This window comes from Pavona decussata, unplaced genomic scaffold, assembly GCF_977016875.1.
Source record: "Pavona decussata unplaced genomic scaffold, jaPavDecu1.1 SCAFFOLD_134, whole genome shotgun sequence".
NCBI classification, from domain to species: domain Eukaryota; kingdom Metazoa; phylum Cnidaria; class Anthozoa; order Scleractinia; family Agariciidae; genus Pavona; species Pavona decussata.
The window spans coordinates 2,558,997-2,577,678 of NW_028145547.1; positions in this window are offsets into that span (position 1 = coordinate 2,558,997).

Here is an 18,682-nt window from a genome sequence, read left to right on the forward strand (position 1 = left end):
CTGTAAAACAATAAAGTAAGGTATTCGGGCAGTGAATACAACTGAGATACCGCTTTGATCTGCTGAAGGAGAAGCACTTTGCCTGCGGCATTCTCGTTTCCTTCTTCACTTCATTCATTCATTCATTCATTCATTCATTCATTCATTCATTCATTCATTCATTCATTCATTCATTCATTCATTCATTCATTCATTCATTCATTCATTCATTCATTCATTCATTCATTCAATCATTCATTCGTTCGTTCGTTCGTTCGTTCGTTCGTTCGTTCGTTCGTTCGTTCGTTCGTTCGTTCGTTCGTTCGTTCGTTCGTTCGTTCGTTCGTTCGTTCGTTCGTTGGTTCGTTGGTTCGTTCGTTGGTTCGTTCGTTCGTTCGTTCGTTCGATCGTCAGTTGGTTACTTCGTTGGCTTATTCGGCCGTTCTTTCCTGACTTCGTTCATTACGTCAGTTGGTTCTTCCTTTCATTCCTTCGCCGGTTGTTCGTTCCCGGCTTCGTTCGTTTCCGTCGTTTGTTCACTGTTTCTTCCTGTTTCACAAACGTTAACACCTGCTAGATCACTGATCTTTACAGGCGCCTTTTTCAACGTATATATTTTGTAGCAACAGTACTACTGTTGAGTAGACCGGCTGAAGAAACTTCAGGCTCCAAGCGAATCCTAGCAGGGGTTAACACAAGGAAAAACAAGACTAATATAAGGTATCTTACCTTTTCCCATATTTTTTCCCAAAGAATTAAACTGTAATTCTAGCGGTCACGCGACTATAATTTCAGACTAAACAGCTGGTAATATGAATAACAAACCACTTGCTAAGCTTTCAATTCAAGTAGTAACTTGATTGAGGAGATACTCTAACGGTCTATTCTGACCTAAAAATACCCCCTAACCGATAGCCATTATTCCCTTTTGCACTGGGTCCGTTTGGGGATAAATGTTGCTTTATGGTTAATAACCGAGGAGGCTAATAGGCTAAAACAAAGAGAACTGAACAGTTACAGTTATTGCAAACAATATCGAAGATAAAATGCATCCAAACATTACCCAGGTGGCTTCATGGACTCGTTGTTAACTTGTTCGCTGTCGTGCCTGTCCTGTTTATATGGCTCATTGTGTATCATGTGTAAGAAGAATTTCGGATCAGTGAAAATAACTAAATACAAAAATGCACTGATCAGTCTTTCAAGTATTCTGGTTCTATTTATTCATCTTAGTGAAACGTGACAACAAAGAAAATATTATTCCTTTTGTGGGAGGGTTTACATGAATTAATTTCGTTTTGAATTGAATTCATTATTGTGATTAAAAAACACGTTAACGTATTTCTGTGAAAGACGTCGCTAAGTACTGACACGAAATAAAAAATATCGTGGAATAATCGACCGCTGTAACAAAGAAAAGTTTTGATTTCTTTTTAAAAATATCACAGTTACTATGCGTAAGGAACAATTTTATCAGTTTTCTACAAGAGAGGATGCTGTTTCTACAAAATTCTTTCTACAATTTGTTTCCTTTCATCATGAATTTTATTGCCGATTGGGAAATGATTAAACTTCAGGGTTTACTTCCATTCGTTCGTTCGTTCGTTCATTCATTCATTCATTCATTCATTCATTCATTCATTCGTTCGTTCGTTCGTTCGTTCGTTCGTTCGTTCGTTCGTTCGTTCGTTCGTTCGTTCGTTCGTTCGTTCGTTCGTTCGTTCGTTCGTTCGTTCGTTGGTTGGTTGGTTGGTTCGTTCGTTCGTTCGTTCGTTGGTTGGTTGGTTCGTTCGTTCGTTCGTTTGTTCACCGGTTAGTCTGTTCGCACGCTGGTCCGTTCATTCCTCCATCCATTCATTCGTTCGCTCGTTTCTTTCTTTCCTTCGGTTTTATTTCGCCATTAGTTTATATTATTGGGAAAATAAGATTGGAAAGAACTCTAGAGATACAAACTGTGGCTGTTGGAAGAACGATCGTATGGCCGCTTTATCAAGTGGTTTAGTCTCTATCTTCTGATAACATAATTCAAAACTGATGCACTCAGTCCTCTGGAGACAAAATCCTACTTCTTCATGGAAGCCGAAAACTAAAAATAGCAGTTGAAAAGTTCATAATTCATGACGTAGATAGTATGGTATTTACGTCTTGAGATAGACGGTCAACACTTGACCCTGAACTCTCGTTTCCTAAGTGTCACCCTTAAAGAGGAATTCGGATGTCTCCAGCTTTCGACTTCACGTGTAAGACCCTCGAACTTATCTCAATATGAACCAAGTTCAATGAGAACCTGGCAGGCTACATCCTTTGCACAAGGAGTGCGATTTCTTGTAAACCCTAGTGTGGCACTGTTTAGTATCCATTCTGAATTTGCTGACTCTACTCACGATAAAACATAAATTGTTGAATTAAGAAAATAAGTGTACGGAAAACTTCGTATCACGGAAAGTACACTCCCGGTCCGGGTCGCACTTAAAAAGTGTCTACATTTTCGACTGTAGCCTACGAACGCCAAAAGATAGGAACAAGATTCGGCTCGATCAAAAATCTCAGATATTATCTCTTTGCGAGGTTCATTCCGGCAAAAAGTGATGCAGCCTTTTTTCATTAGTAACTAGAGTGAGGGTGGCATGGATGAACTCTATCTCAACGTGTCAACTCTAGATCTAACTCTCTCTTACAGATAATTGTGGAATACCTTTTTGAACAGATGGAACACTTAAACTGAACATATTACATATACGTGTAAAATTGAGAGGCATCTTCGCGCCATAAATGTCACAGGATATCAAATCGGAAGTAAGAATGTCAGCATCTTCACATAGACTTTGAACGGGTCAACATAGCCAAGTGCAAAAATTTATCATTCAATTCAAGCAATGATAAAAAAAATATTATTCAAATACGCCTCCACACAGCGACCGTGATTTTAAATTGTGTTGCTGATCCTTCTAGCACGCGATTTGAGCCAGTTTAAACAGCTATTAACCCTATAGGACACTGGAAAATAGGCACATACATGAGTCGGATTAAGCGATTTAAAGCAGACTAATAAACGAAAATGTGGAACATGCGATTCAAATAAGGAGGATAATCTAATAGGATTACTGACCACTTGCGGGAACTTGTCTTGACAGCTACCAGCTTATGCTTTTGTTTACAATTGTCGTGATTGTGGTTACTATCTTTATGGTCGGATAATCTACACAAAAATGAGAGACTTGACAAACATCCGAGCGCAAATTTCAAAACACCTCGAATGCGACCTTCGGGTCTTTGTTAAAAAACAATCCACCAGGCGACGTTTAAAAAAACATCCAATGCAATTCAGCATGAATCCAGACGCGGTGCTGAGCCCAAGAGGCCTCAGGGCTGAGCGAGGGTAGAACAGGCGGGTCGAACTATCTGAACAATATCACGCATCTGTTTTGTACTTTGCCTACTACAAAGAGCAACTCACCTCAAGACACAAGTTGATATCAATTTCTTTCCAATAAAGAACGGTAGTATGAACTAATGGCTAAGTCTTGGTCTACACTGGCCGAGGGGTTCACCACAATCTTTACGTCCGACCGCGAGTTTAACCACAGTAACGGGCCCTTAGTTCTGGAAAATGACTTAGAACAAATCGGCTAAGGTCTGTCTTGTTGAAGTGTCCCAACCTAACGAACCAGCGAACCTTCGACACCGTTCTGATCCAGTTATCGCCGATATGCTTATCTGTCCAGCCACAAGTGAAAACAGAAGAGGGCATAACAGGCACACATCAGGAAGCAGTTGAATGAGCAGTAATGACAGATATATTAAAACATGGATGGCTGTTTACTTGTGACCTCAGTCGATCCCCGATTTTCTATTTTTACTGAAAACTTGTTTTACTGCCCAGGTGATAACTCTGCCAGTTGCCAATCCGGATTAAACTCTATATTCAGCGAAACGCGTGGATGAAGCGATAACGTGCCACTGTCCTTGAATACTTCATATCATGTTCGTTGAAGTAAGTATTTCTGACTGTAGCTCTTCAAACTGACGTAAACCCGAGACAATAACTCTTATCCAGAACAAAGGATCATTCGCCCTGAATGATACACTTTGCAGATCTGGTGAAAAGCAGCAGACATCAACTGACATCGTTTAAAGTACAGATCGTATATAAAACTGTCCAGCACCTTGCTCTCATTTAACTCTCATTAATCAAGCCCGTGTGGTTCTTTCGATCGTCACTCAGATAACTGACCGAGTGCGCAATTCTTTACTGTACACGATTGTTGAAATTTTCTAACGATAAGCTTGTTCGGAAGTGCGCCGAGTACATTGCAATGCGAGGGTAAAAGCTCCTGACCTGGTTAACATCATTCACCTGAGCAAAAAAACTCTCTTATCACTCTACAGTGCCAAGAATGCCAAACGTTTTGATAACGGTGCAGGGTTAAGGACGCTATCAAATAAAAAAATAGCACTAAAGTGTTTACATTGTAAGGTTAATAAGACCATGTAAAGCATCATGAAGTCACGGTTGAATGCGTACATACTCATACCTACAGAAGACAAGTGAGAAGAATCCCGCTATCTCAAACAATCATGCACGCACGAGCATGCGTTGGATATAAGATGATAATAGCCAACGAGGCGGGTTGTTCTGAGTTGGCTTTTATCATCTCGTATCCAACAAACGGGAGAGGATTAACTGTTTTATTGAAAACAACCACGAAAACTCGCTAAATCTTGTTGATTTAGTGATAATTTCTTTTCCCCTTGACGCGTATTGTTCGTGTATTTGTGGGGCATGGTATAATGGCTCATACACCATGGCCGCCAAACCAATCAAAACTCTCGGCTGGCGTTGCGTTATCCGATGAATCGAATTTTTTATTTTCTTCCGTAGAATGTAAAATCACTAAATAAATTGCTCTGCACGTTTAATTTTTTTTCTTCCTATAAAATATATTTTATTTCATTGTAATAAGTGTGAATAAAATTGAATTGAATTGAATTGAATTGATAGCCATTAGCTTCCAAGAAGCTGCAATAAAAAATTATGAATAACACTATCCAAAGGATCTGGAAGTTCGAGCGAGATATTACCGGAGTTCAAACTTACAAGGGTACTGTAAAGGCAACTATAACTATCTATGGGAATGATGCCGTCTGTCTAGTTTCGTTATTCCTATTTAGTTTGTTTTAAAGAATGAAAATCTGTTGTGGGTTACCTGCAAAGTAGCTATGTAAGCTTAGGCATCCGCCACTTTAAATAAAATATGTTTATAATAATGTCAATGGACTTTGAGAACCGAAAGATAATCCGAGTGTGTTCATTGTGTCAGAATATTTAGACAACAAATGACAAACACTAAGTGAACTAAGTTGGAAAAAGTTATATTTTCGATCCACAGTACGAACTATACCATCATCAGACTAAAAATATGCATATGAACTTTTGACCCGAAGTCAGCTGAGGAAATCAAACATCCCCTCGGTTTATTTGTTTGTTTGTTTGTTTGTGTTTACCGCACTACCCGTAAACGACAACTTTCGATGTTTAATACAATGTAACCAGTCATCTTGGGGTCACATTGTCCAACAGAGGAGCGACTTTTCTGTCTTTTTACGTGTCAAAATTCTGTTTTAGGCTTAAAACTCGGCTCCAATCAGTAATAAACAAACAAAACTGGCTTTGAAAATGTATACCGTGTAGCAAGAAAATTTTGCGGGAGTTTTATTTTGCGGATTGGCGAGTTTTTGTGGTTTGCGGGAACAAATTTTTGCGGTTCGAGATGACTAAAATTTTTGCTGGGAACTAGTTTTTGCGATGCTCTGTTCAAGCAGCAGAACATTTAAGTGGAAGAAACCTTAATATTTTTAACTTTTATTGTACGGTATGTTGAGAAACAGTTCACTCTACTTACATACTAGCAGAGACATATCACTGTAATACCTTACTGCATAAAGGGACTGAACAACAACAAAACAAAACAAAAAGCCTACCTGGCCTAAGATGCACAACCAAACACTATATTATTTTATAAGAAAGCAGCATGAATGTTTGAATTACCGTAGCTGAAACCTTTCTAGGCATACAGAGGGCCTTTCGAGTGAAAGATGTAGCAAGCATACAACTTTGAGACCTAACTGGGAGCGGCCTGCTAAAATGCAAAACTTTGCCCTAATGTAACGCAATTAGGCAGACTCAGCCGATGATAATAACACTCTTGTTCAGTTGAAGTTTCAAGAGTTGAAATAACTTCTGTGCAGGCCACCGCAGAAGCGCCACTAGAGCATGGTTGGTCTGTTTAAGTCCAATGTATATCGCCCCAGTGGCGCAGATCTATTAAAAGTTGAGTTTTTAATTTGACTGAAGGGAGTTAATTTTTGCGGCGTTTTATTTTGCCGGTGTTTATTTCTGCGGGAACTAATTTTTGCGGATCGAGGTCAATCCGCAAAATCCGCAAAAATTAGAACCCGCAAAATTTTCCTGCTACACGGTATAGATATCGCCAAACAGCTTTCTTTCAATGGTCATAATGCTGTCCTGCGCGCAAACTCAAAAACCTCTTGCACACAGGCTAACCACATTCACAATTTCATTCAAAAACCGGAAAGTAATAAACAAGACCACAGAAAAGTATTACTCAATAGCTTTCATTTGAATGGCTATGATGCATGGTCTTTATTCAGACTCGAGAGATAGAACTGATTCATTGACTTGGCATGCAAAGATTAAAATTGCCTGAATTTTAGACGTCTAGACTGAATTCCAGACCTAAAGCTATTTAAATTTGTGACCTAACTTGACAAACTTATCGGGACTAGGAATTTGAACAATTAGATACAACAGGAGCCCATGAGATACTTATCGGCTCCTGGATACAATAAATGAATAAGTGCCTTCATCAACAGCTAATAAAATGATTAAACTTATTCGCTGTTTAAAATTGATTTTAGTTATATTCACTTGTGGTGCATATTTACCGAGCAAGGAAGAGCCAATCAGAACGTGCAAAAACTGCTGGTACAGTATTCACTCAACTGGAACAACGTTGTCCCATGCAAAGTGAGAACGATGCAACATGACTGATGGAATTATGGGGTGACCTAATAAGTAGGCGCATATTTCGTGTTTTTCTCTCGTCGCGAGAAATTTTAAGCCTTAAAAAATCCTCACGCAGTTTTGTTTGCTCGCAAGAAGAATGCAACTAAGCTCATAGGTCAAACGTTTCGCCAAAAGCTTTTGAGTCTTATCATTCATGATTTACAGCTTTTACCTGACAAATGGACAAAGAATATATAGAATCTGCCTCATGTTCAAAGTCCACGCATAACAACAAGCAACGATAGCTAGCTAATCAAAGTCGAGTGTAACGTTACATCTGAACAGTGTATTCCCCACAAAGGTTCCATTCAGCTCACCACATGCTTATCGTATCAGTGTTGTTTGCTCAGTTTTACTACAACTATTCTGTATCATTCTTTGATACCCGTTCTTTCGTTGAAGGCTTTGGTTCATCAGTTCACCATGCCGTGACAGCTCAACTTTTTTTGCTCTCCCTCTCTCTTGGAAGGAACCCTTATCAACCCTAAGTAGTACCTTGTTCAATAAAAGAGCCCGTGGCAGGAAAGAATAACCCTAGGCTGCACTTTACTTTAGCCCTTTACACAGGTCCAAGAAAAAAGATCCATACCAGGGTTGTGTCCCTGGCTCCACGTGATCTCTACTCCCCCAGGAGAGCCCTCCTCCTGGTTCCCTGCGACTATGCGACTGGGATATGGGCCTCATCCTAATCGGATATCGACCTTGCCCATTGTCCATGGTGGCTACATCTGGTACCACCTGATCTGGTCTCCCTCAAGGAGGGCCCTCTCCTGGTTCCCTGCTGCATCTCTAGCCAGATTAACTAAGCTTCTGCCAGCCAAATGTTAGAAATTATCTCTCGTTGTTTTATTTTGTAACAGTAGATTCTGAGGTCAAATATTCCCAAAAGAGTTCGTTAACTAGGGTTAAAAATTACCGTAAGTCAGGAATAAATGAGCAAAACTACTTTTGGTTTGTTTTTGGTTTGAAAATCGACGGAAACTCGAGTTATCACCCTGAGTTATCTGAGGTCAGAATTTTCTATATTGTATTGTACTTCATGTTATATTCACAGATAAAAGTTCGAAAATATGAATGATAATAAGCGATTTTGAATCGATCCGATTAAATGATTCATATTTATTGCGCTACTTTTCAGTAATTTGGCACTTAGCAAAACACCAAACATTAGTAATTTTGGGACTTGCTAAACAGCAAAGTGTTGATTCAGCTTCAGATCATTGATCAAAAAAGGTTTTGGACAACCTACGAAGTATGCTCAGGAAATCAATTATGAAGGTAATGACACAGTTCAACATCGCTCAACATTTGTTGCTCAAAAAAAGGATGAAAGGGTCTAGACTTGTTGGCGCCGTGCTAAATGTTTTCTCTTCTAGTATTCAATATGATGGACGTCGTCGCTGAGCAGAATAGAAGCTGGCTCTGATTCTGCTCAATAGCGTTTAACCCGGGCGTTTAACATATTCATCATTCAACACAGTGGCATGATCCACTGTTCAACACTTGAAGAACAGCAGTCCACAGAGTCTCAACATTGGTTGTTTGTTGATCAACAAACTGTTGATGCGCATGTTATGGGCTTTCAGTATTTCAAACAAGGCATATTAAACAAACGTTCATTACCAGCAATAGCAAAATAAAGGCTACAATGCTTCTCACCTCGTCCGACGAAGAAACTGCGCCACAATTTGCATGAGCTACAAAACTACGGAAAAGAGAACTATAGTCAATGTTTCTGAGGCTAATCTGTCTGAACCGGTGTAAAAAAGCTTTTGTGATCCTAACTGGCGGGAACATAGTATAATGAAAAATGGTATGTAAACAATGGAGTCGGCAAGCTGTGACGATTACTTTCGCACCATTAAAAACCATAAATTTCTATAAAAAATTCGTGTTTTAAACCATTAAGAGGTATCCCCGGTGAGGCAGCAAGAATTAGGAAGAATATACCACCTAAGGTAATACAGTTACCATCCGCCAAGTTTGTTCAAACCTTTCAGTTCAACACGGCTTCCAACAGAACATTGCGTATTGAATTGTTAAAGAAAAAAGAGTGCATTTTTTCTCTTTGTTTCGGTAACTGGGCGCTCTAAAGATCTGAAAGATCAGTAAGATAGGCTTTAAGCGTTGAATAATTTATAAATATGTTTGGTCTCCGGAACACTTGAAGATAACCCAGCCTTGTTTACCGACCGTGCGTGCGCAGGCAGGGGATAAGTTGGTTTCTAAAACATGCCATGAAATAAGAAAGTGGTCAGAGTATTTAGTTTGAAGAAATCTAGTTTTACCACCTGGACACTGACTGAAGTAATTCATTATATCACTTTCTCAATTAGCTTATCGAGAGACCAGACAACACCATGATGTATCAATTTTTTGATTTGAAATCTCGATGGTGATAAGTTGCGCAGAAGGTGGCGGTTGATCCAATATTGTTTGTAAAGAAAAGGAACATGGCGAGAGCATGCGCCATGCGGGCGGCCTGATCCCTGGTGATGACCAAAACAATCGCAGCTACGACTTTTTTACTCTACGTCGTTCGACCGCTGGTTAAAAGAAACAAAGGTTCTGGCCGAGAGGCATTACATAATACTACCCATTAAAATGGTAATGCGCGACTTTGCGCTACCATTCGTTTTTTTTCTCTACCATCTTTAATTACCGCAACATTATCTTGGAATGGGAAATTTGTGCTTTTTTAAGGTTGGATTGGCTGTGCTGGATTTATATCCAACAACGTTTTTTGGCAGTATTCGGTGCTCAACTATATTCACATTATGGTCAAGGTGCCTTCACACGTCGAACAAAAGTTTGCATGTCAGTGACAAATCAGTCGATGTTTTGTTGTGGAGTGCACGTGTGAGTTAGCGTGTTCAAAAAAGAATAGTTTCTGATCTTGCCAACTTTTGTAGTCTTGACTCACTGTGTGACAATTTACAATATAAATGAAAGTTATTCAGTGGTAGTACCTTTTAACAATTGTGTTTTTTTTGTCACTGAACTAGCAAACTATAATGTGTGGTTTCCCGGCTGATGTTTGATTTGGGTCCTACTGTAGTGAAGATGGGCTGGGAACGGTAGTTCAACTGCCGATTAACGCTAATCCCCGATAAAAGGCTAACCGGGGTTTTCATAAAAGTTAATTTTAAGCTAGTGGTAAAGAAAATTCTAAGGAAAATCTGCATTGGTTAGTAATAAAACTTGACTCAATGACTCTGACTACTAACTGCGTGGAGGATCTTTCTTCTATTTGATTTTTCATCCGCAGTTCAATATATGATGTTTCATATATTCATATTCAAAACTTGAATCAAAGTTCACGTTAACCCAGGATTAGCTCAGATTGGGCCCAGATGATCGCACTGACCCGCATGTTGGACAGGAGCGGCTGGAATGTACACGCCCGGATGCTGGTCTTTGTAGTTCAAGAGTTAAGTATGCACTGGCGGGCACGTAAGAATACCTAACGGCATCTTCTCGAATATTCCCCAGTAACAAAACCCTCTGAGCTTTCCCGCCGACGTTGCCTTCGTGATCTTAGCGAGCTAAGGTCATTTTTAAAATCGGGAAATTTTGGTTTCAGTGGGCATGATCCATTTTCAGATCTAGATAATCTAGATTATTTGAATTTCCGTGCTAGCTGGAAGTCTTGCTCGAACTCAGAACCCCGAGGGTTAAACCTCGTTTTTTTTTCTTTCCAGATCAGTAGCGAGACAAGACTGATCTTTGCTATAAGTTAGCAACACAATTCTTAATCTCAAGGACACCAATTCAAACCAATCTACCTCGATGCGTGGATAGTTGAAGATTGTAATCCCAAATATTAGTTTCAGTCTCGGAACTGAATAAAAGTTTAGTTCATAAAATTGACATTTTGTTTACTAAAAATTATGTGACCTTTAATGAATGTAAATAAACGCTGAAGTTCTTAGTTCAAGGAGTGATGCGCCTTTACAGAACAACTTTATGTAAATGTTCAATGCACAATACTGATCACAGGCAAATAGGATTATCCTATTTTGCAGTCCGATACAGTTTCACTGACTTCTGAAAATGATTTGTTTTCTCAATTCGATCAATCGCGCGCACCCATGCAATAGCGTCACTGAACGATCTGTAACTTTCTCTTCCTGTACAAGGAGAGCATGCTACTTTGTGAAAGCCGCCAAACTTTAATATATTACATTGTTATATCACAACAAACTTTGGTAGCAGATTTTGATTAGTTCTCATAATACTTCCGCCTTCACGTTACAGTGTAAACAGTGTAAACATATTTAAAAAAAAAATGGAATCAACCTCACTTCAATTTCAGTGGCCGTTCGGTTAGAAATTAATTTTTTATTCTTTGGCTAGTAAAGCTGTTTAGAATATGCGCCAAATTTGCGTTAAACTTTGACAGTAATTAGTCATCAATATTTTTCCTCTCCTTGCATAAAATGCTCCGGAAAACTTTCAAGACATCATTGGTTAAAACTGAATAGATGACGGGAAGAATTATGATCATCTTTTCAGTAACGAAGATGTCAGTTATAGATGAACATTATACTTCTATCTCAATAGGTTCGCCCAAAACTACTATTGTGATGCATCTTGTAAGGCCACTGCAAATTAACATGAACATATTTTTTTATAAAACGGCCGGTGTCCCTGGAAATTCGGCCGACGAAAAAATGACGGTAACACGGCTGACAGTCTAACAACCTGTGTTAAGTAAAACAAGTTACCTGAAATCTCTTCCGTTCCTCGGAAATAATCATCTTTGCCGGTATGAATCAGTTAGAAGACACCTATAATATTCATCAGCTTTGTAGCTACGGGCTACGGTAAGCTACTGGATCAAGGGAGAAAAGTATGCTGGCCTAGGGGCAGAAGTTGTCATTGTTCACGCCCCCTTTACCGATCACGCATCTAAAAATAATCAAATTGTCATTATACAAGGAAATAGTCGGCACAAGTCAAGGCCACATTAACTGTGAACAACAATGATGACTCATTTGTATTTTGAACGGGTTAAACTACAATATTACTGGTAGAAAACAAAGAAACCACGAGCCTTACACGTTGGTATTCAACAACATTTTTTTCAGGCCACAACTGAAACCGCCAAGCCAAAGAAATTGAAAGAATCGAGATATTTCTTATTCATGAATATAAAAAAAGGAGGAAGGCGGCATCCTGTAAGGTATTTTTTAATCATTCAAAACAAAATACAACCGCAGAATGGTCCTTGAATGATTGACAACCCAAACAATCACGGCCTTTAAGCGACCTCAATGGCGCGGATTATTTTATGTTTTTTAGGCGGTTGTACTGAAGCAAACAAAAACTCGAGATAAAGAAGGAAGAAAGCTTTGTTGTGCAAAAGTAAAGGTTATAGTTTTGAACGGAGATATTGAACCAGTCTCTTTAAACAGCTGGGAGAATTTTTAATGCCTATTTTTTTTTCACTGAATGATAAAAAACAACAACTTCTGGATGCAATTATAGTATCACGTACGACATTCCATTTTACGTCTATCAGTACCGCAGTAATCATCTCAGGTCGTTCTCTCGAAAATTACTTTTAGATTTCTAGAAGAAACACAGTACTTTCAACAACAATAGTACATAAAATAAGGCAGAAAATGGAAAGAAATAATGTTAATTTTGAATTTCATTAACTTTTCGCTGAATTACAATTTTTTCATATTTGAGTGTCATTTTCTTCGACTTTATCACTGTTGTTATCATTGAATGACCCAATACACATTCTCAATTTTGCTTACCGTATTAGACTTTAGAAGTCTTAAAAAAGGGAAGATGTGATAACATAATTAAACCAACCCAACGGAACTTAACCAGTTTATTTTCAAGCGACGTCTCATTGTTTTGATCAGGGAGTTTTTGGCGCGAAATTACCAGCTGTTCCTTCGCGTGCAGCTTTCATGCTGGCGCGACGGCGCACACAAGAGCACTTGAGAGAAAGTGTTCATGTGTTTGACACTAATGGATTTGGTGACATCAGCAAGCTGCGGATTGAAAACTTTCAAAATACACAATGAAAAGCTCCACAAAGAAAGCTTCGCCCTGTTTAAACAAAACTGAAACAATGTAAATGATCGCGATCCTTTTTGTATAAATTTCTCTTAGCGACGTAAGCCGTTTTTGATACGGTGACCGGGCGTCCGTTGTGGTTGTCTTCCAAACGATTTCCCCAGACATGATATTCAAACTAAAAACTGTTAATTAAAGATATCTATTACACTCACTGTAAGGCTAAATATGATAAGCTTTTAATTATTTTAGCCGTTTCGGTAATATTTTATGCTTGGGGGAATATATACTAGTACCGAAGCAGCTGATTAGGGAATCAAAACATCACTGTCATCGGCTGGCTTGGAAGTTAACCAAGTTTTCGTTACGCCGTGGAATTGTGTAAACCGCGTGCGCCTCTCGACTACAAAATATAAACGTGTCACCAGGTTTGCAGTGAATCAGCAAGTATCACAAGAGAATTGTGTCACGATGTTGTGCTTGCTCTTAAACCACTCAAAACAACCAACGCGCCGTCTAACGCTTAAGATTTCCGGCTGAGGAAAGCGGCTTATACACTAAACGATCGCGACCGAAATAAGCTTTAGGGAAGAATTTCGGATGATAAATCGGATTTTTCGGTGATCGATTTATAACGTGAGCGAAGATGACAGCGATACATGGGGTACAATACAATAGTACGCACTGAAGAAGCGATTGTACCTGGAGTTTGCGGTTTGTTTGAAATTGCACCACCATTACTGCCATTATTTTAATACTGGCCGAGAAGAGAAACAGGGCGCTAAATGTAAGGCGGAAACCAAGCTGGGTGTACGAATAACTCACCTAAAAATTGCGCAGCGTGGTAGTGAATTGAATTCTCTAAACGTTGCCTTAATCTTGACTTTTCCTGAGGTAGTGTAGTCACCAGCAGCTGGATACAGCAGATAGCTGGCGAGGCAAAGTGTTTTATTTACGTTTGATCAAATTAAGCCTCATGAATATAAAATGATGCACATTTGTGAAAGATAATACTTGAAACCAAACAGCTACTGAACCTAATTAATAAAAAATATCGCTCTTAGTGTTATAATGACCATGTAAGAAATGGGCTAAGCTCGCTTGACAAGCTCCACAAAGTGGCAGCTTACCTTCTTTCTATAAACCATATCCTTTAGAGCTTGCGGCTATTTCGTACCCGACTTCATTTCACTGCTAACTTGTCTTCACGTTATCAGCATTAAAACATTCCTTCTAAAGTTTCAACCTCCAACCCGCACAACTATTTTGAGGTTGGTATGTTGAGTACAGACCAAAATAGCTGATCGTGCCCTGAGCGTCTTCCAGGGAGTGTTGTTATGTTCTGCGCAGTCACACACGACTTTCAATGACATGTTCCTTCTGGTATTTGACAACTTACAAAAAGATTCCTCGCTCCACTGACCAGGTGTTTGTATAATAATATATTTAATTTCTCTTAAAACAAAAAAGGGCCTCATTATGTCATTGTTAGCGGGAGCTGGTCTACCGTACCGTCCCGAGAGAGTTTTGAAACAACTGTGGAAGTTGGCAACTAAATCGGTACTGTCCTGTTTGTTACCGTTTGCGTATTAAGGTCCATCGTCAGTAAACCATCACCGTTAGCGGTAAATTGTTACCTTATTTTATATGCAATCCTATTCCGCAGTTTGAATATTCAGCATTTTTTATGAACCATCATTTTATTGTGTTTTAAGCCCTCTTCACTTTGAAAGGCGCTGCAGTTTTTTTTTTGGCAAACACTTAAGAAGTTCTTTAGGCCGAAATCCGATTTTCTATCAGTAATTAGGCGGAACTGAGTGGTATGTGTGTTGTTCTAGAACATGAAAAATCGATCTGTTTTATTCTACGGGAGATATACGTGTTAACCACGGAATGTGAAACAAAGCGAGCCGTGCATGTTTAATTCGTTTGATTGCTCCTTTTGTTGAAATATGTTTATCCCTCTATATCATGTGATTGACATTACGCGCATATACAAATCTCGTACACAGTACCTCCCCTATCCCAGTTCGTGACCCTGTCGACGCTCTATGTCTATCAAAATGATGCTCATTTCCAACGGATTTTCCAGAGACAAAAAGCAAGCAGTGGTTGACCTCGAAGGTGGTTCGCATGGTTTGGTTCCTTTCTATATTCAATTTCACCAACTTCCGCTTTGGCCAAAACAAGGCAAAAAACGCGTTAACTCAACTGCAAAAGCACCGCTAAGGTGCAATAAATAAGGAATATGCCCATTGCGTTATTAAGCTCTGTCGTTCCTTCGTGATGGTGTCCACATACCGTAAATGGTCTAATAAACGCCCCAGAGTGCTTATCATAGCAATTTTTCTGCGGCGTTTTCCAGAAAGAGACGTTAAACTTTACATATATTTAGCTTTCTTGAACAACAAAATTTGTAACCTGCTTGCAGACTGAGACGTCTCCTATTTCCTTTGTTGACCTTTTCCGAGTGCAACAAAGGAATTAGGAGACGTCTGCAAATGACGCAGGCTACAAAATTTGCTAATGAATGAAATGCAATGGCAAATATTTCACTGGTGGAAAGCAAGCCAGAAAGACAACGCCATGAATCGGCGGAGCGTAAGGCAACTGAGGAGCGAAGGCTGATGGCAGGTGAAAAAGGACGCAACAAAAGAACGTTTTCAATTTACCCAGACACAAAATTCCTCTTGTATGGGCTGTCAAGACTAGTAGTGGCTGGCAGGAACCGTTTGAATGCAGAGGACCACACGACGCACAGATAAACTGTTCTGAACACTTTTCGTTGCCGGATATCTTGTAGTAAAAATGCACGTGCCAGCCGTCACTTTACGTGTAAATAAACCAAACTGATTGCAGGGCTGACACAACAGCAAAGGGCTTATTTATTTGGGCCAATATTTCAACCAGTACAACTAGTCTTCTTCAGGACCAGGCGAGTTAGTTGCAGTCAGTTTGACCTATTTTAAGGTGGCGCAAATGGGCATTAGAGACTACGTGTCCGAGTTGGATCATTGACAGTAAGTTTGTTTTTTACGATCAGGAGTCGAATCGCTGGTTATTAGGAATCTTAGCCCAGCTTACGCAAATATCAGAATACTACCACTACGGTGGTCAGAGAAGCAAAATCTAATTTTGTCCCAAGATTTCCCATGGTCAAACGGAAGTGAAGACGGAAGCACAAAATCGAGTGAGTTCTGGGTACGAGATTACGCCACATCGTAATCACTCGACATGGCAATTGCATTGCTGGCCACTAAATTTTACCAAATTGAAAATAAAAATTAAAAAATTTGCATATGTGAAAACATCTGTATGCTAGAACACCCCAAATCCCTGACTCTGTGCAGTTGTTCCGTGTTTCGAGAAGTACGCCTAAATTAGCGCAAAATCTAGGATCAAACAAAGCAAAATGTTGCGCGCCGAGATTTTTATCAGCTCGGCACTTGTTAATCTACTCGGAAATAGTTTCTGGCAATCGATGAGAGTATAGTATAACTAGGTATAACTAATCGACCAGTAATCGATGAGTAATCAGTTGATAAGCTATTTAATCAATGGGTACGACGAACGGTGCCTAGTAATTCAAAAGTATTTTGGGGGCTTTATTGCGTCGACGAAGGAGACGCTTCCTAATCGAGTCGTTGTGCATGTTCCTAAGCGCGAGAAATCGAGAAACGAGGTTGTATGTCGGTGCCATCTTGCCAAGTCACAATAGCATCTTGAAGTTCAGATACGGTCCATCATGCCCAGCGCGTTTCGTACCCAGTACCTTCCTTTGTACATGTTCCTAAGCGCGAGAAATCGAGAAATGAGGTTGTATGTCGGTTCCATCTTGAAACGTCACAATAACATCTTGACGTCCCAATACTGTCCATCATGCCCAGCGTGCGCGTTCCTTAGCGCGAGAAATCGAGAAAATAGGTTGTAAGTCGGTGCCATCTTGCAACGTCACAATAACATCTTGAAGTTCAGATACGGTCCATCATGCCCAGCGCGTTTTGTACCCAGTACCTACCTTTGTACATCTTCCTAAGCGCGAGAAATCGAGAAAAGAGGTTGTATATCGGATAGGATTGATATAAAAATAAATACTAGAAATACGTGACTCGCAAAATCTCGCGAAGCTGGGGCTGGGTGGAAAGCCCTCTTTACTCGTATTGTAGCATCAAATGAGGAGATTAAAAGGTTTCTGAACATCAACTATTTTGATGAGCATGGTATTTTCGAGATTCCACAGGCTAGTTTGCGGTTGAGAAGCTATTTCTGACCCGCCGAAATGTACAACGTGCGTGAAGCGCTGTCGTGTTCGATGAATTTATTTCCCACGGAAAATTATTTTACCGCGGTCACAAAACGTGTATTTCTTCAATGCAATCTTTCACAAAAAAGATTTCTGGAAGAAAGGAAAAGATTGTGGAGAGATAGTTCTGTATCCAGTGAATATTGATGAACATTGCAGTTGAAATTTGGTCCGGCACGCAAACTTTTCCGATGTATGCAAATTTTGCTCCAGACGACGCCAGACAGTCTGACGTCATTCATACTTTGTTTTCCACTGTTGCTAGGCAACAGTGCGGACACCTTCAACGAAATATATAAACATACATACATATATATAAATATATTTTTCGCTCGAATTCGCGCGGCTTAGCTCCGCTCAGGCTGGCTCGGCCCGACAAATTTATTAACCTCGCTACGCTCGGACCTTCGGCCCTCGCTTCGCGAGGAAGCAAAAATTATCAAAAATGGTTTTGAAAACAAAAAACAAACAAACAAACACAGACGTTTCGGGTATATAACCCTTCTTCAGTGTGGTTTTCTCTACACTGAAGTGTCTTGCATCTCCGAGGGACTTTCCTTTTACCGTTCATTACAAAAGAGGTTTTATGTCGGTTCCAACTTGCAACGTCACAATAGCATCTTGACGTCCCGCGCGCGTTTCCTACCGCTCCTCGTGGTTTCGCTTCCAAAAGTACAAGACAAGGTATAGTCAAGATGAAAGCCTCTTCACATTCAATTTGAAGATGTTCTGAAATTGTAATCACCAAGGTCTGATTTGATGAGGGTTGCATTAAACATACAAATAAAGAAGAAGAAGAAAAGAAAACGTCCTGCATGAGTAATAACCTGCACTGGGAAAACAAAGAAGTAACTGGAACTACAGTACCCCCGTCGCACCTTTGGTAGGATGTCCTGTAAACACCTGCCGGACTGGTTGCATAAAACGTTTTTAAGACAACATGGATGTTTACGATTGTTTTCAGACAAAAACCTATTGTTTTGCAACTATACTTTCAGGTTCCTGTAATCTTAACATGATTTATGTAACCCAGCTTGGTGCCTAAGGGCCTAAGGCGACGCACTATAATCTTTGATTACTACTAGTAACTATGCACTGTTTATAAGGCTGCCAGTGCGTGTAGTGTTTTATCGTATGTTCGAAACTTTAAGCTTTTCAGCGACCACAAATGGCGCCCCTTTTTCCAGCATCTCTTTAAGGTGGCCGAGCACAGTTTGCGCGCGCTTTACAGATTCTGTTAGTGATGCTATTAAGCGCGTGCTAGGGTTATCGATCCC